This window comes from Ornithodoros turicata, chromosome 6, assembly GCF_037126465.1.
Source record: "Ornithodoros turicata isolate Travis chromosome 6, ASM3712646v1, whole genome shotgun sequence".
Lineage (NCBI taxonomy): Eukaryota > Metazoa > Arthropoda > Arachnida > Ixodida > Argasidae > Ornithodoros > Ornithodoros turicata.
Genome location: NC_088206.1, coordinates 30,029,792 through 30,048,068, shown reverse-complemented (window position 1 = coordinate 30,048,068; position 18,277 = coordinate 30,029,792). Strand labels below are relative to the sequence as shown.

The 18,277-nt window shown below is 46.1% G+C and overlaps 1 long non-coding RNA gene across 1 annotated transcript in view; it reads left to right on the top strand.

Annotated features, from left to right (window-relative positions):
- The first annotated feature begins 14,903 nt into the window (after positions 1-14,903).
- LOC135397790 (uncharacterized) overlaps positions 14,904-18,277 on the top strand; it is a 33,017-nt gene continuing 29,643 nt past the window's right edge. Inside the window, exons 1-2 of the long non-coding RNA XR_010423756.1 lie at positions 14,904-14,983; positions 15,086-15,139. This is a non-coding gene — a long non-coding RNA (uncharacterized LOC135397790). The remainder of the gene's footprint in view (positions 14,984-15,085; positions 15,140-18,277) is intronic.

Below are 18,277 nucleotides of genomic sequence, written 5' to 3'. Positions count from 1 at the left end.
TTTGTTTTAGCCGTGTGCATGTTATCAGATTACAGGTGACCGACCACACACAATGGGCATCGAGGGTGAGAACACAAGTATACTACCACTGCAGACACTGTCCTGAAATTCTAAGTTACCATTTATCAGAAAGCAATGACCACGCACAGCCGAAAGATCATATTGAGCTTCTTCCATTATTCTTTGTATTGACAGCACGTTGGCTGCCATCCAGCTCATGAAAGTGACCTTTATCGTTGAAAGAAGGGGTCAATAGTAAGCGAGCGGGTGATAGTATCCATGATGGCGAGGCCCCAACAGGAGATACAAGAAGGGACATACGCACACAATGTTGAGATATTGCATATGTCCCTCCCTATCCCTCGTCTCAGGGTTTTTGCTATTGACCTTCCTGAAACTTTATATATTTTTATGTAGAATTGTGAAGGTACAGCCGGGCGCTGTTCGCTAATCACACCGTATTTTCTTTTTCAAACAAGAATCCATAGAAAGTTCACAGTCATGTTCAGCATTGCAGATATCTATGGTGCATATTAATCACTTTGGAATGTCACAGACACGTCATGGAAGCCGTCACATGATTAGTGCTGTTCAACAGACAACTATATGTCATACAGTCGACCCGCGTTTATCCGGACGGCTTCGTTTCCTGTGAAAATGTCCGGATAGCGGGGGAACCAGATAAGTGAAACACGAAAATTCAGAGTGACCCTAAAAGGACATCTTTATTTATCATTACACAGAAAACTATCCATTGTCATCTGTTTCATTCTAATACACGCATCCAGTTCTTCCAAATTGCGAATTGCATTGACTTGCGGAATATTGTTCTGTTGCTCGAAAAATAATAGCGCTGTTCTCAGTGCCGCCCGCGCATTTTCTACCGTCACAGCTGATGCTTTCATCATCAGATTCTTCTTGAACACTATCGGAAGCGACGACACTGACGATGTCGTCATCTATGATTGCAGCGCAGGGGTCCTCGTTGCGGACCTTCTCAGTCTGAAATGACCAGACTGCTCAGTGGATTACTTTTGTGTAACGTGCAAAGTCGGAAAGGCAGAAAATTCTTCCTAGCAACACTGTCTTTGTGGCAGTAAGAGGCAGGACCAGGGTTCTCGACCTCACTTGACTAGGTGTGGGCCAATTGTCATTCCTGGACAATGACCGGATAACTGAAGCCGATTGTTGGGTATTAGTCATTTCTGTTCTCCGGAATTCTCGTCCGAGTCCGGAAGCTGAAGTCCGGATGAACCAGGGCGAAATACATGGGGAGAAATCCGTACCCATGCTTTTTTGTCCGGATAGCGCAGGATCCGGATAAATGAAGTCCGGATAAACGCGGTTCGACTGTATTATTTTTAGACACAAAAAGCAATTTTGGCACCTGTATGCCCTGCCCTGCACCTGCACCTGCACCTGCACCTGCCATGACACAAATATATGAAGCAACAAGTATACTCTCTACTTTATTATGGTTATTAATTAACACTGCCAAGAATGTGGGAACACAGTCTTGTACTACCTACGCTCTTCAAAATGACCTTCGCACAGCATACACTGTAGGTCAACGAGAGTCCAGAATGATGTCATCTCCCTCCTCATTGGCTGAAAACATTTTTCTAGGACTTTGCATAAGGGCAAGTTAGTACAAAAAATGTACAGGTTCCTTTTTCTAGCAATTCAGTATTCAGAGCGTTACCACAAGTGTGGTGGCCCTGCAGCGCATTATGTGGTGCAGCACACACTGTAAAAATTTTTACCTATGCGTTCAATCCCGTGGTGTACTTGGTTCCTCAGGAACCTCACAAGGCACTAAAAGCTGTGCATAGTTGCAGATGTGTGTGTGAGAGAGAGAGAAAAAACAAGAACACAGGACAGTGCAAGCGCGGCACCATAACACGAACACGGTGTACCGCCGTGTTTGTTTTTCTCTAGGCGTTCACAATCATGCACAGCTTTCAGAGCCTCGCAAGGGCGCTGAGATGCCAAGTACCTCACGGGATCGAATGCGTGAAACAGCATAATGTTCAATAGTCAAGCATCAGAAAACACCATGAAAGGATCCTGGTTTGCACCATGCATACATGAATGTGCAACATTCAACCAACACGCTCTTCTCGTTATTCCTTTACTAAAGCTGCTTGGGATGTACTCATCAATGTTAGCGACTCATCAAATCAATCAACAATACAACAAGATATCAAAGGCTTCTTCCTACTGCAAACGTGTCCTAGCTGTTAAGAGGCTGCTAATTGTTTGCATATAGTATACTTAATATAATCAGAAATAGGAACAGACAAGTACATGCAACAAAACTGTCTATATTATTGCTACCATTGATGATAAACATTTAGGAGAAGCATGCACACCACAATATAAAAGTACAAGAAGGTGCAATGTTATTTCTTCTGCAAGTGTGAATACACCACATGCGGTACAGACATAATTTAGAAAAACATACTCGATCGCCTCTTCGGTCACATTTTTCGTACTCTCTTCTTGTAGTTCATATCCAATGAATAATCACAGTCCTCATGATGCCGGACGAACGCACATTCAAAGCCGTCAGACCAGTCGTCACATCTGCTCCGAACGCATCGCTTGTATTTTTCTCATACTTCCACTTGTGCACAGGTTGGAAAGCAAACTACGACATATAATGCAGGACTTCAGAAACACATATTCAAAGTTCTTCACATTTGTGCGCGGTTTTTATGTTGAAAACCACAATGGAACGCTACTTCAACCCATAGAGTCTCTAGAGAACGTACACTCTCAGAAAAAAAAAAAAAAAAACGGAATGTAAGCGTCACAAAACCATCAAATTATTGACCTTTATTCTATGCGTCATGGGCTTCCACGTAGCGCTTTGACGGATAGTCAAGGTCAAGAATGTGATCGTTTCTTGACGGCTACTTTAGAAGTCAGACATTGACTTCTATTTTATGCGTAGAATCTTTATGCTTATATGTCCTCTTATTATATACGGCCATACACCACTAGTTATACCGGATAGTATACGTCAAAACAGAACGCTGTATAGGCGTAACAGACCACTTTGTCGCTGCGAGGTAAACGGCTTTGTGCCAGCGTAATAATCAGACACAAATTCCATGCAAAAACTGCCAGAATTGAAAGGAATGTACAATAAGCGACGTATATGTATGTACGTACAATGTTCATGTATGCTCAATGTTCATGTGCTACATTGCACTGTACTGTATGTACAATGTACTGTACAGTACACTGCTGAAGAAAGTTCACAGGATACATTGCACAATGTACATGCTGTTCAGGAGCAGGGTCTAAGGCAGCTGAGGGTGCCGGGGAGCATGGCTAAGAGGAGTGTCTCCTGTTCCTGGGGATGCATTTGCTTCAACACATCATGCTCAGCTATAATCTCCAATAATAATTTGCAATGCAATTAATGAGAAAGATTTTGAAACTGAATCACTAACACAGACACTTCAACGGCGGAAAACGCACATCGAAAAAGAAAAAAAAAAGAGGTAAGAGTCATCTGTACCAAAATGATCTGCTTATAGATAGCCATACATAAAGGTACCAGCCCCGTGAATAATGGGCGTACGCTTATAAATTTGCAGCGTGGTGATAGCCGGGACAATCACAACTCTGGCCGACGTGCTTGCTGGCCGACGGCGTGCTTGGCCGACAAAATCGTGCCAAGTTGTCTCGTTCGATGCCGTTTTTTCCCGCCATACGTTTGACATGAAATAATTCGGTAAAATTCAGTTAACTCAAGGCACCGAGCCTAAACCGTGGCGACTTACATTGGTGTTGGACGATGCATGATTGAGGCCATAAGACGCCACACGCCAAGAAATTGCGGGTTATCCGAGCAAACGCTTGGCAGTTTGCACATGACACCACAAACGTGCACGCGCTCTCAGATAGCAGGGCCCGTATAACACTTGAAGAAAAATATGCGTCAATATAGCCGTAAAGGACTGATATTGCAACGCAAAGCCTGAGTTTATCCATCAAAGCGAAATCTTATGCGTCAGAATACAAGAGTAAATCGTGTTGCCCGTGCCATTTACGCATAAAACCTTGACCTTTACGGTTACATCGGACACGTTGACGGGTACCATGAATAAAACTCAGCTTGATGGATACGGCGTCAGCCGCTTTGTCGAAAGTTACGCTTAGTAAGGGTAAAATATGATGTAAGCGTAAATTTATCTGTTTCGTTTCTGAGAGTGTACTTAGCGCGCCGTCAATAGGATTCTCCTATCCCCGAGCGTGACCTACCGGGCGCAGCCATCCGTTCCTCATGGACAGTGTTAGTGGACGAATTTCGGCCCCCTAACTACAGCGGAGATGCTCCGTTTGTTGCCAACCCTGTGCAGTCACGTGGGATAACAAACCGGGGAACGAGCCGATGGCGGGAACGACGTCCACCGTAGGAAGCGAGGCAAGGCGTATAATTGAGTTGAGTACGTACGAATCTTCGGAATATGTGCAGAATTGAGTAGTGCTATCGGAATCGCAAGGTAAGCGTTGTCATATCAAACGTGAATCATATTTTATATATGAGATTACCTGGGACACCGCCAACCCTTTGCTTTCCACCAACACAGATGAAGATGTTTACCGCCTATGACGTGTTGAAGTGGCGTTTGTATGCTTTGCGAGCGAAATCAATAAATCGTTACACATTGCAACAAATGTAAGCATGTATTTCCGAAGACAACAATAATCCAAAGATGAATAAACACACACACACACGCAGTAAACCGTAATCTTCAAGCTGCTCTGCGAATCAACGGGAACCGGAAATGGCAAAAACGAAATCACCCGCCATTCCATGCTCTGGTCTATCGAGTTTCGTGATAATAATGTGACGAACCAACGACAGCACACAAGCAAGTGATGTAGTGGGAAAATACTCTCTGCTTATTTGTTTAACAAATACATACGAGATACCCGCATAGTACGCCGAATTTAGATAGCAAGTGATGAATTTAGGAAAACGAGCTCGCCAAGTTTATCGGAATGAAGAAGCCAACGGAAGAGCAACACCTTCCATGACCAACGGATGGCAGCTCCCTTGTGGTCACGCTTTTTTGAGCGAGTCCGACTCTCCCTCCTTCAACCACGTCGACTAGCTCGTAGAGTTCAAATTCAAAACAGACACTAATGCCGATGGCGCTGGCGCTGTCTTATGTGACAATGACAGCGTAAGGTTTCGTTTTCAAACTCGAGTGCAAGCCGGAAAAGCGTGTCAATTTCGACACTCGAGGAAATTATTTGCGACGCGAATTATCATCGATATGGAAAAGAAGTTGCGCTAACGAACTCACCGCGCACCAAGCACTCTAGAAGGCACCAGAATCATTCTGGTGTCGTAGTAGGCCACTCTGGTGTTCATGCAGGAGAACTCGACAGCACCAGAATTACCCTGGTGTGACGCCAGACATTTTTGATGTGCACATTACAAACACCGAAAGAGTCTAGTGTTAGCGCCAGGAACATCAGGAAACACCAGAATAATTCTGGTGATTTTTTTCAATCGGAACCCGACCGCAAGTACCATTTGAGGTAAGGTACATGGGCTGCATAGGGCCACTCGAACCGACCTCTGCACAGGAACATCGCTATGCGTGGTGCGTGATTGATCTATGCGCCCGTTGACCAGATGTCTTCCCTAGACAGATGTGCGTAGACTGACTGCGAGGGCTACCTGTCAGGCACTGCTAGAAGTATATTCGCGCTATGGGACGCCGGAACTGGTCTGTTCCGATCAGGGCAGTAATTTTCGCACTTCGCACCTCACTAAGGCTTTTCTTGTTCAGTTCGGTGTACGCTTAATTACCGTTATCTATGCCAGAGCACCGTCAGTGCAGGGGCGTGTTATCGGTGTTGTTATCAGGTCGGGGCGCGAAAACGGAATTGTTCGCCTCAGATATGTCCTCCTGTCCTTGCTCAAATCTGTTCCTCCTCACGTACTCACGCACCACCCTGTAAACTTAGCTTCCTCGCGTAGTCCTCTATCAGGTCAAGCCGGGTTTCAGAGGGGGTGTCCCGGAATGCTGCTCTTGCATTCGCCCCTGTTTGCTCGAAGCCTTCGTCGCTGCCTTGGAGTACCAAGAATGGCTGAAACACGGCATGTCCTGGCTGAAGCTGGTTGAAGTCCTAAGTGAACGTGAAACGGCACGCCACTTCCTCCGTTTGCGTTTTGCGAACCTTCTGGAACAAAGAGATCAGGTTCCCCCACAAGTCCTTCAAGCCCATTTTTATGCTCTGATAGACGAGAAGTTTTCTACGTCTGCAACAGCATGTACAGATGGCGCATCGAGAAATGGCAAGTCTGCCTCGGCATTTGTCATACCATCCGAAGGCGTAGCGCAAGGACGATGCCTTGCGCATCCAATCTCATCAATATCTTCGGAATTGTATGCCATCCTTTTCTTTCTGTAGCACATCTTTGATTTTACCCCGCCGGAATGGATAGTGTTCACTGACTCAAAATCTGCACTGCAAGCTATTGGAAATTTTGGCATCCCTGTTGCAAAAAAGCCAAATAGGTTGTATGCGATCCTATTTATCCTATACAAATTGATGTAGGATCCTTTATGTCCTATTTTATATCATGTGGGAAAGTTGTGGGATCCTACATGTCCTATATTCATTCACATATAGGTGAGTCATAGGATCCTACATGTCTCATATTAGGCTATGTAGGAGGGTTGTGGTGTCCTACTTGTCCCATATTCGGCAATATAGGAGAGTTGTAGGACACTACATTGCCTATATCCGGCTACGCAGCAGTGTAGGATCCTACAAGGCATCAAAAAGGAGCTATAGGAGATCTTACGTGACCTGTTTGGTTTCATGTGGGGAGGACGTGGGGAATTATTTTGAGATATGGAAGTGATATATTAACACAGCAACAAACATTATTTGAAAACTGGGGCCCAAAACCCTTCAAAACTGGGGCCTAGAACGAACTAGTCATATTCAATCATGTTTGCCAACGCGCACACGTACGGCAGGTTATCAAGTGCGAATTCTATTAGAGCCACTGCAAATGAATATATTTTTTTAGGTTGAAAACAACTGAATGGACTGGTTGCATTCATTTATGGAACATGCATAGAGTACGTCCATTACTAGTCGACGAAACATCAAGCATACAATGATGCGTGCATTCCTTTAAGTGTTATTTAAGCACAAACTTCGACAGCAGTGCGCAACAGGTCGAGGTGGCGGTTGAACCCCATCGAGCGACATTGCGGTGTCGATGGGGTTCTCGGTCTAATTTCTAGGACTAAACCGGTTCTATCAGGACGCGGTTAGTTGTGACGGATTCCCCAATCCTTCGCCTTCACGTGCACGCTCACGGCTCGCAGGAAATCCTAAGAGTAGTCGAGATACTTGAAAATTCCAGGCCTTCGTCTGCACTTCCGATACATTCGGAGCTCCGTAACATCCGCCCCGCTAGTCATGTTGACGCCAGAATTTCCGTCTTAGTAGGACTTGAGTCGCTCTACGATCGGTCAAATGGAACCATGGGTCGGTCTTTAGCGGTTCGGGGGTTGTGGGCAGAGACGCGTTCGTAACTCTGTTTTTCTAAACGTTGATGCCCTTTTTCGGAAGGAAGCTCGCGTCGGACAGTTTTCATCTTTCTGGAGTGTACTCGCCTCAACACGGTGAACGTGGCAAAATTTACTACAGCTGTCAAAGTTTTCTGGTTCTCGAGCTACCGATTTCCGTGTTTACACTCCTCCCAATACATGGGATTGCCGGCTGTTTTTTTTTTCTAAAAACGTTTCCATCGCACCTACAGAGTCGTGTTTGACATAGTTTTGAAGCTCTTGACGTGCTCTTTCCAACTGCTTTAATCCCGTAAGCGCGCGACTCTCCGTTCCCCAGATATGGGCTTTGGAGTTGGATGCTCATGGCATTGGCGCCAGCTAGTCTGGCTGTGAGTAAAATCTTGCAGCCAAAGAGAGGACGAAGACACAACGGTAGAAACACACAACAGCGGAACTGCAGACTCTCAACTAAAGGATTTATTGACAATACGTCATTTAAAAGGCGCAAGAAAGTAGGACGCAGACACAGATGGTGATAAAGGTGAGGATAAATAGTCTGAGGATAAATAGTCTGGCTGACGCCGCTCGGAGACGCTTCCGTGGGTGCCGCTCCTTTAGTGCCGTAATCTCACTTACCTAACGTCCAATTTACTGGAAATTTTGGATGCTGTTCCAAAATGAAATGTTGGAAGGTGTTCTTCGTTCTTCGCTCTACTACTTTTCAATTCGCACCTCCCGTCTATTTACTACAGGTTATGGCGTTATTTCCGAAATTCCTTAGGCTGACTCTCCTTCTGCAACCTTCGTCCCTGTTTTTAGATTTGAACCCTGTGGGAGATCTGAATCACCTATTAACGGATTCGTGCACTCCGAACACTGAACGGCTAGAAACTTGCGGGATCTTTCTATCTCTCTCCATTCTCGAGTGAGGAAAACATGGCAACAGCGGCTCGTTATACATGGGGCTGGGGGCATTTTTTTCGATGTCGGTTGTTTGTTGGCGTAGAAATGTGATTGAAGACTTATTTTGAGGGGAAAACCGTCCTCTTTCAAATGGCACTGGTCGCCCGTGCGCGCGACTTTCTGCTTTCTGGATGTAGCGCGAGGCATAGCTGGGCGAACTCACTCATGAGGGCCCTCATGAGTGCCCCTCACCCTCACCTCACGTCTTTGAGGTGAGGGTGAGTGAGGGCAAGCCCGCGATCAGGCCATCCGTGAGTGCACTCGTGAGGTTCTTAACCCTCATGAGGTCTCCTGTGAGTGCACTCATGAGGTCTTACCCTCACGAAGTCTCCTGTGAGTGCACTCATGAGGTTTTGCCCCTCATGAGACCTCCTGTGAGTGCACTCATGAGGTCTGAGGGGCGCCAGGTCTGTGTGAGTGAAGTCTAGATGGATCACTAGAACCATATCACCAACTAATCCGTCAGCTCAGAACGCTTGGCTGTGTTCCCAGCGCGACGTAGACGAAATTGCTAAAAACGGGAACTTCAGCCCATTAAGGTGCATCCTGCCGGTAGCTGGAACCATATCACTAGTGTCTTCCTCCCCACCCTCACACCCCTCACACTCAGACCCTCACACCCTCACACCCCTCAGGCCTCACCCTGAGGGGTGTGAGGTCAGTATGAGTGCATTCAGAAATGAGGTCAAATGACGCTTACGAGACGTGGGCAAATTAGGAAGACACTAGTGATATGGTTCCAGCTACCGGCAGGATGCACCTTAATGGGCTGAAGTTCCCGTTTTTAGCAATTTCGTCTACGTCGCGCTGGGAACACAGCCAAGCGTTCTGAGCTGACGGATTAGTTGGTGATATGGTTCTAGTGATCCATCTACCGGTAGGGTGCACTTTAAAGGGCTGGTGCGCCCGTTTGTACCAATTTTGTCTACGTCGCGCTGGGAAGACAGCAAAGCGTCCTGAGCTGACTGATTACTTGGTGATATTGTTCCAGCGACCCAACTACCGGCTGTGTGCACTTTAAAGGGCTGGTGTGCACGTATCTAGCAATGTCGTCTACGTCGCGCTGGGAACACAGCCAAGCGTCCTGAGCTGACGGATTACTTGGTGATATGGTTCCAGCGACACAACTACACGGAGTGTGCACTTTAAAGGGCTGGTGTGCCCGTTTTTAGCAATTTCGTCTATGTCGCGCTGGGAACAGAGCAAAGCGTACTGAGCTGACTGATTACTTGGTGATATGGTTCCATCGATCCACCTACACGTAGTGTGCACTTTAAAGGGCTGGTGTGCCCATTTTTAGCAATTTCGTCTCTGTCGCGCTGGGAACAGAGCAAAGCGTCTTGGCTAACGGATTACTTGGTGACATGGTTCCAGCCACCCAACTACCGGCAGGGTGCACTTTAAAGAGCTGGTGTGCCCGCTTTTAGCAGTTTCGTCTACGTCGCGCTGGGAACACAGTCACGTGTCCTGAGCTGACTGATTACTTGGTGATATGATTCCAGCGACCCAACTACAGGCATGGTGCACTTTAAAGGGCTCGTGTGCACGTTTTTAGCAATTTCGTCTATGTCACGCTGGGAACACAGCAAAGCGTCCTGATCTGACTGATGACTTGCTGATATGGGTCCAGTGACCCAACTACCTGCAGGATGCACTTTAAATGGCTGGTGTGCCGATTTTTAGGAATTTCGTCTACGTCGCGCTGGGAATACAACACAGCCTCCTGAGCTGACTGATTACTTCATGATATGGTTCCAGCGACCCAACTACCGACAGGGTACACTTTAAGGGCTCGTGTGCACGTTTTTAGCAATTTCGTCTATTTTGCGCTGGGAACACAGCCAAGTGTCCTGGGCTGACTGATTACTTCGTGATATGGTTCCAGCGACCCAACTACCGGCAGGGTGCACTTTAAAGGGCTGATGTGCACGTTTTTAGCAATTTCGTCTATGTCGCGCTGGGAACACAGCCAATTAAGTGTCCTGCGCTTTGCTGTGTTCCCAGCGCGACATAGACGAAAATTCTAAAAAAGGGCACACCTGCCCTTTAAAGTGCACCCTGCCGGTAGTTGGGTCACTGGAAACATATCCCTAATGAATCAGTCACCTCAGGACGCTTTGCTGTATTCCCAGGGCGGCACAGACTAAATGTAAAAACGTGCACACCAGACCTTTAAAGTGCACCCTTCCTGTATATGGGTCGATGGAACCATATCACCAAGTAATCAGTCAGCTCAGGACGATCTGCTGTGTTCCCAGCGCGACGTAGACGAAATTGCTAAAAACGGGCACACCAGCCCTTTAAAGTGCACACAGCCGGTAGTTGTGTCGCTGGAACCATATCATCAATGCCTTAATTTAATTTGCGCACGTCTGGTATGCGTCATTTGACCTCATTTCTGAATGACCTCATACTGACCTCACACACCTCGGGCCTCACCAGTGACTTCACTCACTAAGACCTGGCGCCCCTCAGACCTCATGAGTGCACTTACAGTAGTCCTTATGAGGGTTAGAAACTCATGGGTGAGTGCTTTCGTTTGTGAGTGCCGTGAGGGTGAGGGCGAGTGAGGGCATGTGCCCATGAGGACGGTGAGGGTGAGGGCGAGTGAGGGCCTGTGCTCGTGAGGGCGGTGAGGGTGAGGGCGAGTGAGCGCATGTGCTCATGAGGGCGTTGAGGGTGAGGGCGAGTGAGGGCCTGTGCTCGTGAGGGCGGTGAGGGTGAGGGCGAGTGAGTGCATGTGCTTATGAGGGCGGTGAAGGTGAGGGCGAGTGAGCGCATGTGCTCGTGAGGGCGGTGAGGGTGAGGGCGAGTGAGGGCATGTGCCCGTGAGGGTGAGGGAGAGTGAGGTTTCACCAAAATGCCCACCTATGGCGCGAGGAGAGCATGGTGGAGAGCCGTACGTTACAGCCAGGCGGCGCCCTTGGAGCTTGGAATTCCTCCAGCCTCCAGCTCATTTGGAAGGGAAATCTTAGAAGCGTTCGGACGCATGTCCAGAGAGCTCTCGTTGGGGAAGCGTCTTTCGTCGTAGTTTTGGTGGTTTTGGTGCCCCGCAGTGCTGTGACTGTATTTCATGCCTTACTAGTAGTATCTGGACCTGTTTCTGCGCGTGTACCTTGGAAGACCGAAAGCTGTTGGATTTCGTGAATTGAAGGTTAGTTGTGTGCATGTAATGCCATGTTTCGTGCACCTTTTGCTTTGTATTCTTCCTAGCGTGTGGGTTCCTGTAACTTTATCCGCTCAGTGCGATTATTCCCCTATTATTACCTATTGCCTTATCGTCCATCTGTAATCTTGTGCTCTTACCCTGTTGGTTAACCTGTATCATCACTTAACATCAGGTTGATATCATGTGTGATGCTTCAGCGGCCCTGCTACAGGGTACCGGTGCTCTAAAGCTACAGATCGTCCTTTTTTGGTTATTAATTCATAATAACTCAGCTTGGGTCATGCATATTTTCCCCGAGTGTGGAAGAAATATGCACAGAATGTAAGTAATTGCGGATATTATAACTCAACGTGCATTGTTTTCACCCTGTTCAGGTAATGCCTTACTGACACCCTTGCTGTAGCCCCAGTTCTCATAGTTAATTGATCTTACTGCTAACAAACAAATCCATTGTCTTTGGACCTAAAGTAACAGCATATGTGGGAAGTCTGGTTAACCTGTGCACGAGTTTTGGCACATTTTATGTGACACATAATGTATTATCCCTTGTTAAATCTAGCTTCCTAACTCGCTTTATTGTTTCAGATGCTTCCAAGAAATATATCTTAGAGCTATCATCTAGGATGATCTGTAAAGGTGTTGAAGACGCTGTACATCAGGCAAGAGTGTGATTGCTCAACAGACATGTCAGAAGGATGATGAACGATATCAATAAAAAAAGAAAAATAGAAGCTGCATGATTTGTTATTTCCTAATATACACAGCGCAATAGGGTGCACAAATTATACAGGATCACCGCGAGAGACTTACTCCTATTTGCATGTAGGACCCAACGTAGGTCCCACAATCAAATAGGATCCTGTTTATATGTAGGATCGCATTTGCATGTAGGTCCCACAACCAAATAGGATCATGTTTATATGTAGGATCGCATTTTCATGTAGGACCCACAATTAAACAGGATCCTATTTGTATGTAGGTTCCTTCATCATGTAGGACCTGGTGTCATAATACCATATGAAGTAGGAATTTCCAACAGGGATACGAGGCTCATCCGCACCCCTACTGACGGATGTGTTAATGGCTTACCACATTGTGTACGAAGCAGGGCACAGGCTGGTTCTCCAGCGGGTTCCAGCCCATTGTGGTGTCGTGGGGAATGAACAGGGCGACAGCGCCACAGAAGCAGCTCTCTCGTCTCGGAGGCGAATGAGTATTACGCTGTTGAGAGGAGACCGTCGTTCCATTCTTCGACGTCTCTTGACACCCCTGGCTTCCCGCGAATGGACAACTGGCATTCTCCCCCATCTATGCAGAGAAGAGTTGATTCAACGCCCGCTTTCCACATGCCACGAAACACCTCCCGTCAAGATGCTGCATTAATACATCGATTGCGTCTCGATGTGGCTTTTACAGCTCATCGGCGTTACCGCTTGAGACAAGTTGACTCTCCCAGATGATGTCGTTGGGGTGCTCTAGAAGATCTAGAGCACATTCTTCTTCATTGCCGACAGTACCAACCTTCCCTAACCACACTATCCAGGTATCTCAAGCAACTGGACTCTCGCCCCCTCTCTATCAAAAATATTTGGTCCATGGTCAAATCCAGCCCACCAACGCTCTGCGTTCAAAGCTCTTTTGACCTTTTTGAACACCATCGAATTTCGATCATTATTGTGAAAAGGCTCATTATTTCATTCCCAAAATCACCGCCAGCATTGGGGTAGTGTATCGTTCCTTGCGATGAAACTCCTCATTCATCATCTCACAATAAAGTTGTTGTTGTTGTTGTTCTTCTTCTTCCTCGTCCACTGGCCTTGATCCGCAAAGCGAGAGCGGCCAGGGCTCATAATATATAAAAGCACTAGGGTTCTAAGCATAGGAGAACACACACTTGTGATCCTTGGAAAAAGCTAAAAATGGAGTGGTTGATATGTGAGACATAGAATGCCAGCGGCAACAGAGCTACAGCACCTCCCGTTATGCGTCGCTCGAAAAGATAAGAGTGTCTTCGTATTTTAGGCTTCGTCGCAGAAAGCGTGTTTTTGTACCCGCGTGCTTTGTGAATGAAATGTCTACGGTGTGTGGTGTCGTCGTCGTCGGACTCAGAAAGAAAGTTAATTGCACTGGACGATCTCACACTTAAAGCTAGCACTAAGCACCATATCGTAGAAAAGAAAGCATGTCAAACCAATGATGAGCAAAAGTTTATTGTACGGTCCCCAGTGTCTGTCCAAAATTTTGGCCATATCCTGTACCAACTCGCGTGAGGTCGTTACTTTTTCCCACTGCTCTTAGACTGCTCACCGACCTAGAGCAGACGACGTTATGTTTACCTCCGCGCTGGCGTCTGATTGGGTTCTACAATTCTACAAATGGCGTATAGCAAGAGATCTCTACCCGAGAAACGTCATGATGTTGGTAGACACACTGAAACCAAAACAAATCAGAAGAGGAGGGCGGGGTTCCACGAATGGGCACTTGTACGCTGCCTCCTATTGAAAGAAAAGTAGGACCGAAGGTTGCGTCCTTTTCAGGGACCATCATAATCCCCTCAAGACCGTGACTTTCGGGGGCGACCTTGTTCGCCCCCTAGCTTCCTGCGTAGTTGAACTCTACCAAATTGGTGGCGCTGCCGAACACTATGACGTCATTTGTTTACAAACAGGAGGTAACTGCATGGCGGTACTTCTAGTCGCCCGTATTCGAAAAAAAGTGCGTTTTTGTATTAGCGCTGCACCCATTATATGAAGGAGAAGGACTGAACAAAAACTTGTAAATAGAACTACGAAGCGTAGAATAACAATATTGCTCACGTAACTCAATAGCTGCAGACAGGAGTTCCATCTCCTGCACCCTACGCGCCATGCCGTCATGGCATCGAACGCGTTTGAATGTGAGCTGCCGAAGCATCGAAAGTAACCAGGATACCCTGGTTTCAGTACCCGTGGGCACAGGTTTCTGTTGAAGTTCTGTGCGCTAAGCCACCGATTCGTATGCAGTGTCATTTGTTATTATCGGTTCATTTTTTGTGATGACTTGACAGTACCAACTGTAAGTCACGGCACACCTGCTGTTGATCGCACTTTCGAATTCTTTGTTGTGTTTCAGGTAGCACTCGTCATGCCATCATCTGCCATCATGTCTGACAGCATGATCTGAGTGCGATCTTCACTTTTTCAGCGGTCTCAGGAACAGCCAATAAAAGAAGCTGCTGCACTGCACCACCCTCCGATTGAGCAGCAGTGCAACTGTTGACCGCTCCCTCGAATCACGTATTTCGTTGCAGGTGAGAACTATAGGTTCCCACCACTCTAGACCGTACCGCATTACACTCCGCCTTGAATGTTTGGTGACACTCCCTAATTTCTTCCCTGGGCGTCCCCTACAGGGGGTGCTCTTCCTATTGCAGCTTCAGACAGATGCCCGCAATGATACGTTAAAGGTAAGCTACGCCAATATCCCAAACAATTGAAACCGTTGCGATATTCTGAAAGCCTACATCGAGCTCTCCACAGAATGCACCGCCATTTTCCCATTTCGGTATATTATCACGTGAAGAACAAAAAATTCATTCCGAAACACACATGGGTGCAGACATGTTTTATGGCGTAGAAGTGCAAGATCGGGCATTGTAACGTGTATGCGCCTCCGTATTTGCTAGTGGATTACAGATACGGCTTTTCGTGACTTGACGTCCCCCTGCTCTGCTTAAAGATGGCGGACAGCGGGGTTCCGCGATGAGTGAACAGTGCGGCATCTGCGAGCTCATCGGTTACCCAGCTCAGTGTGATGTTGTGACTGCAATTCGATGTTTGTGAAAGTTTGCATCAACTCGCGCTTGCGTTAGCCCCCTTTACAGCAGTTGCCGTGTAAGGATAAGTATCGGAGGAGATTAACTGTCGTTTTGAGAGGCGTTTCAGCAACAAAATGCCGTCATCGTTTTATTTTTGCGTGAAGAAAGCGTGCTGTATATATGAGAAACCGCATAACGCAAGTGGAGAAGTTTTACGTACGATTCAGCGACGTGTAACACCGACGACGACATTATGGGTGCATTCCTGAGGTTGCATTCCTGAGGACTGGGAAGTTGGGAGGGTTGTTCCATTATTTAAGTCAGGCGACAAGCATAATCCTCATAACTACCGTCCCATTCGTTTGACTATCATTTCATGTAAAATAATGGAACATATAATTTATTCACATGTTATCCACCATCTTGAATTTCACTCGTTTTTTCATAACAGTCAACATGGATTCAGAAAGCACTTTTCGTGCGAAACTCAACTTGTCTCCTTTGTAAATGACCTTCACGTGTCACTTGATCGCGGTACCGAAACTGACTGCATATTTATCGACTTATCTAAAGCATTTGATAAAGTCGAACACACCTTTTTCCCAGGCAGCACAATGTACCGAAAGTCGAGTGCAATAGGGGTGGACGGTATGTTTCTTATCAACGTTCTTTAGTTGCAAGAGCGTGTTCAAGGCCTTCCATCTACTCGTCCACCCCGATTGCACTCGACTTTCAGTACATTGTGCTGCTTGGGTTATTACACAAACTAAACGTGCTCCATATAGAGAAGAACGTTTTCGCTTGGATCGAATCGTTCTTATCTAATCGCTCTCAGTTTGTCATCGCTAACAGCGTCGGGTCACGCACAGCGTCTGTTTTCTCGGGTGTTCCACAGGGATCTGTTCTTGGGCCTTTACTTTTCCTAATTTATATTAACGATCTTCCTAGCACTCTCTCCAGTAATGTTCGTTTATATGCTGATGATTGTGTAATTTACCGCGAAATAACCAATGTATCCGACATTAACGCCCTTCAGTCAGACCTGCACTCATTATTAATCTGTTGCTCAACTTGGCGCATGGAGGTAAATCTAACTAAATGCAAACACATGAGGATATCACGCAATAACGGTGCAAGCACTTGCTATCTGATGGGCAATACGGAGCTTGAAACAGTTCCAGTGTATAAATATCTTGGCGTTTACATATCCTCTAACCTTTCCTGGCGCCCACACATCGAGTACATCTCTAACAATGCTACACGCACCCTAGGATCAGGCGTAACTTTGGTCTTTCGTCAGTTAATGTCAAATTCACGCTATACCGAACACAAGTTTGTAATACCAAAGCTTGAGTACGCAGCTTCTGTATGGGGCCCGGGACATCAGTCACTTATTCAGAATCTTGAAAGTATTCAGAACCGCGCCGCTCGCTTCATTTTAGGTAATTATAATCGTACAGCAAGCGTAACATCTATAACTTACCGCCCTTATCACTGCGCCGCAATGCAGCACGCCTCTTCTTGTTTCATAAAATTTACCCATCTTACATCTCGTCTCGACTTGACCATAGGCAGAAGGTGCAAGTTCCATTTTGTCGTTCCCAATCATATTTTGACACCTTCTTGCCTAAGACTTCCCAAGAATGGAACGGCCTCCCCGGTTCTATAACCTCGATTTCAGAGAGCTCTAACTTCAAAAAGGACTTATACGATCACCTTCACTTGCAATAATAATTCACGTCGTTGTTAATTAATGTCATGGTCATACTTTTGTTACATCTATATATATTAACATGCTGATTATAACAAATCACTTATACATGTTGTTTGTAGGCTTGTATAATTTTTCACTTACAACTGCACTGTTAATGAATATTTATGTCATAGCTACTTTACACTGTAACCTATGCCCCTCCCCTCTTCAATACTCTAAGCCCTGAGGGTAAATAAATAAAGAAATGAAACGACAAAAAACAAAATACAAAACACATTATAAACCTTTTTGTGAAATTCTGTGCATTTTCCAGAAGTTTTCTTTGAATCGCACACTCCCATGTCATGCTGCGTCGTGTAGCACCCTACAAACTGCTGCACTCATGCCTAACATGCGCATTTTGTTTTGAATAAACACCGTAGCCCAACAACAAGCACACGAAAGCTTCAAAAGCCATGTGGTTGCGGCAGACATAAAAGACACGAAACAACACAGGCCTCAGCACTAGCAGATAGGCAAATGAGCCGTGGCGAGCTCCATCTAGGAAAAAACACAACACACAGAGCCTTCAAGAGCCTAAGGGACAAAGTCAACAAATAATCCATCGACGAAAAAGTCAATAACTGCCTGAAATGTAACATCCCTGACCGGTAATCAGGAAGGTCCACGGTCAACCCGTGGTGCTGGCACTCACTTTTTTGTGTATTATGTGTAGAAACCTCCATGTGCCTGAGAACATCAACCACTGAATCCTCATGAGAAGATGAGGGCTCGTCATCCCGAAGAGACTCCCTTCCTTGCATGTGTCCTCATGGTTGTTCACCATCGCAGAAAAAAAAAAGTCCGTTTAATCAGTTTAAATTAGTAAAAATTAGTTTAGTTAGTTTAGTTAAAATTAGTTTAGACAAGAAATGGCTAGTCATATTTACTTTATAATGACTCTGCAGTAAAGTTATGGACTTCGGATAAAAGGACAACACTGGACTGCTTAGGTATTTTTGCCTAGTGAACAGCATATATGTAGTATGCACACAATATTTTTGTAGTAGACCCTCTAAATATGTAATTAATGT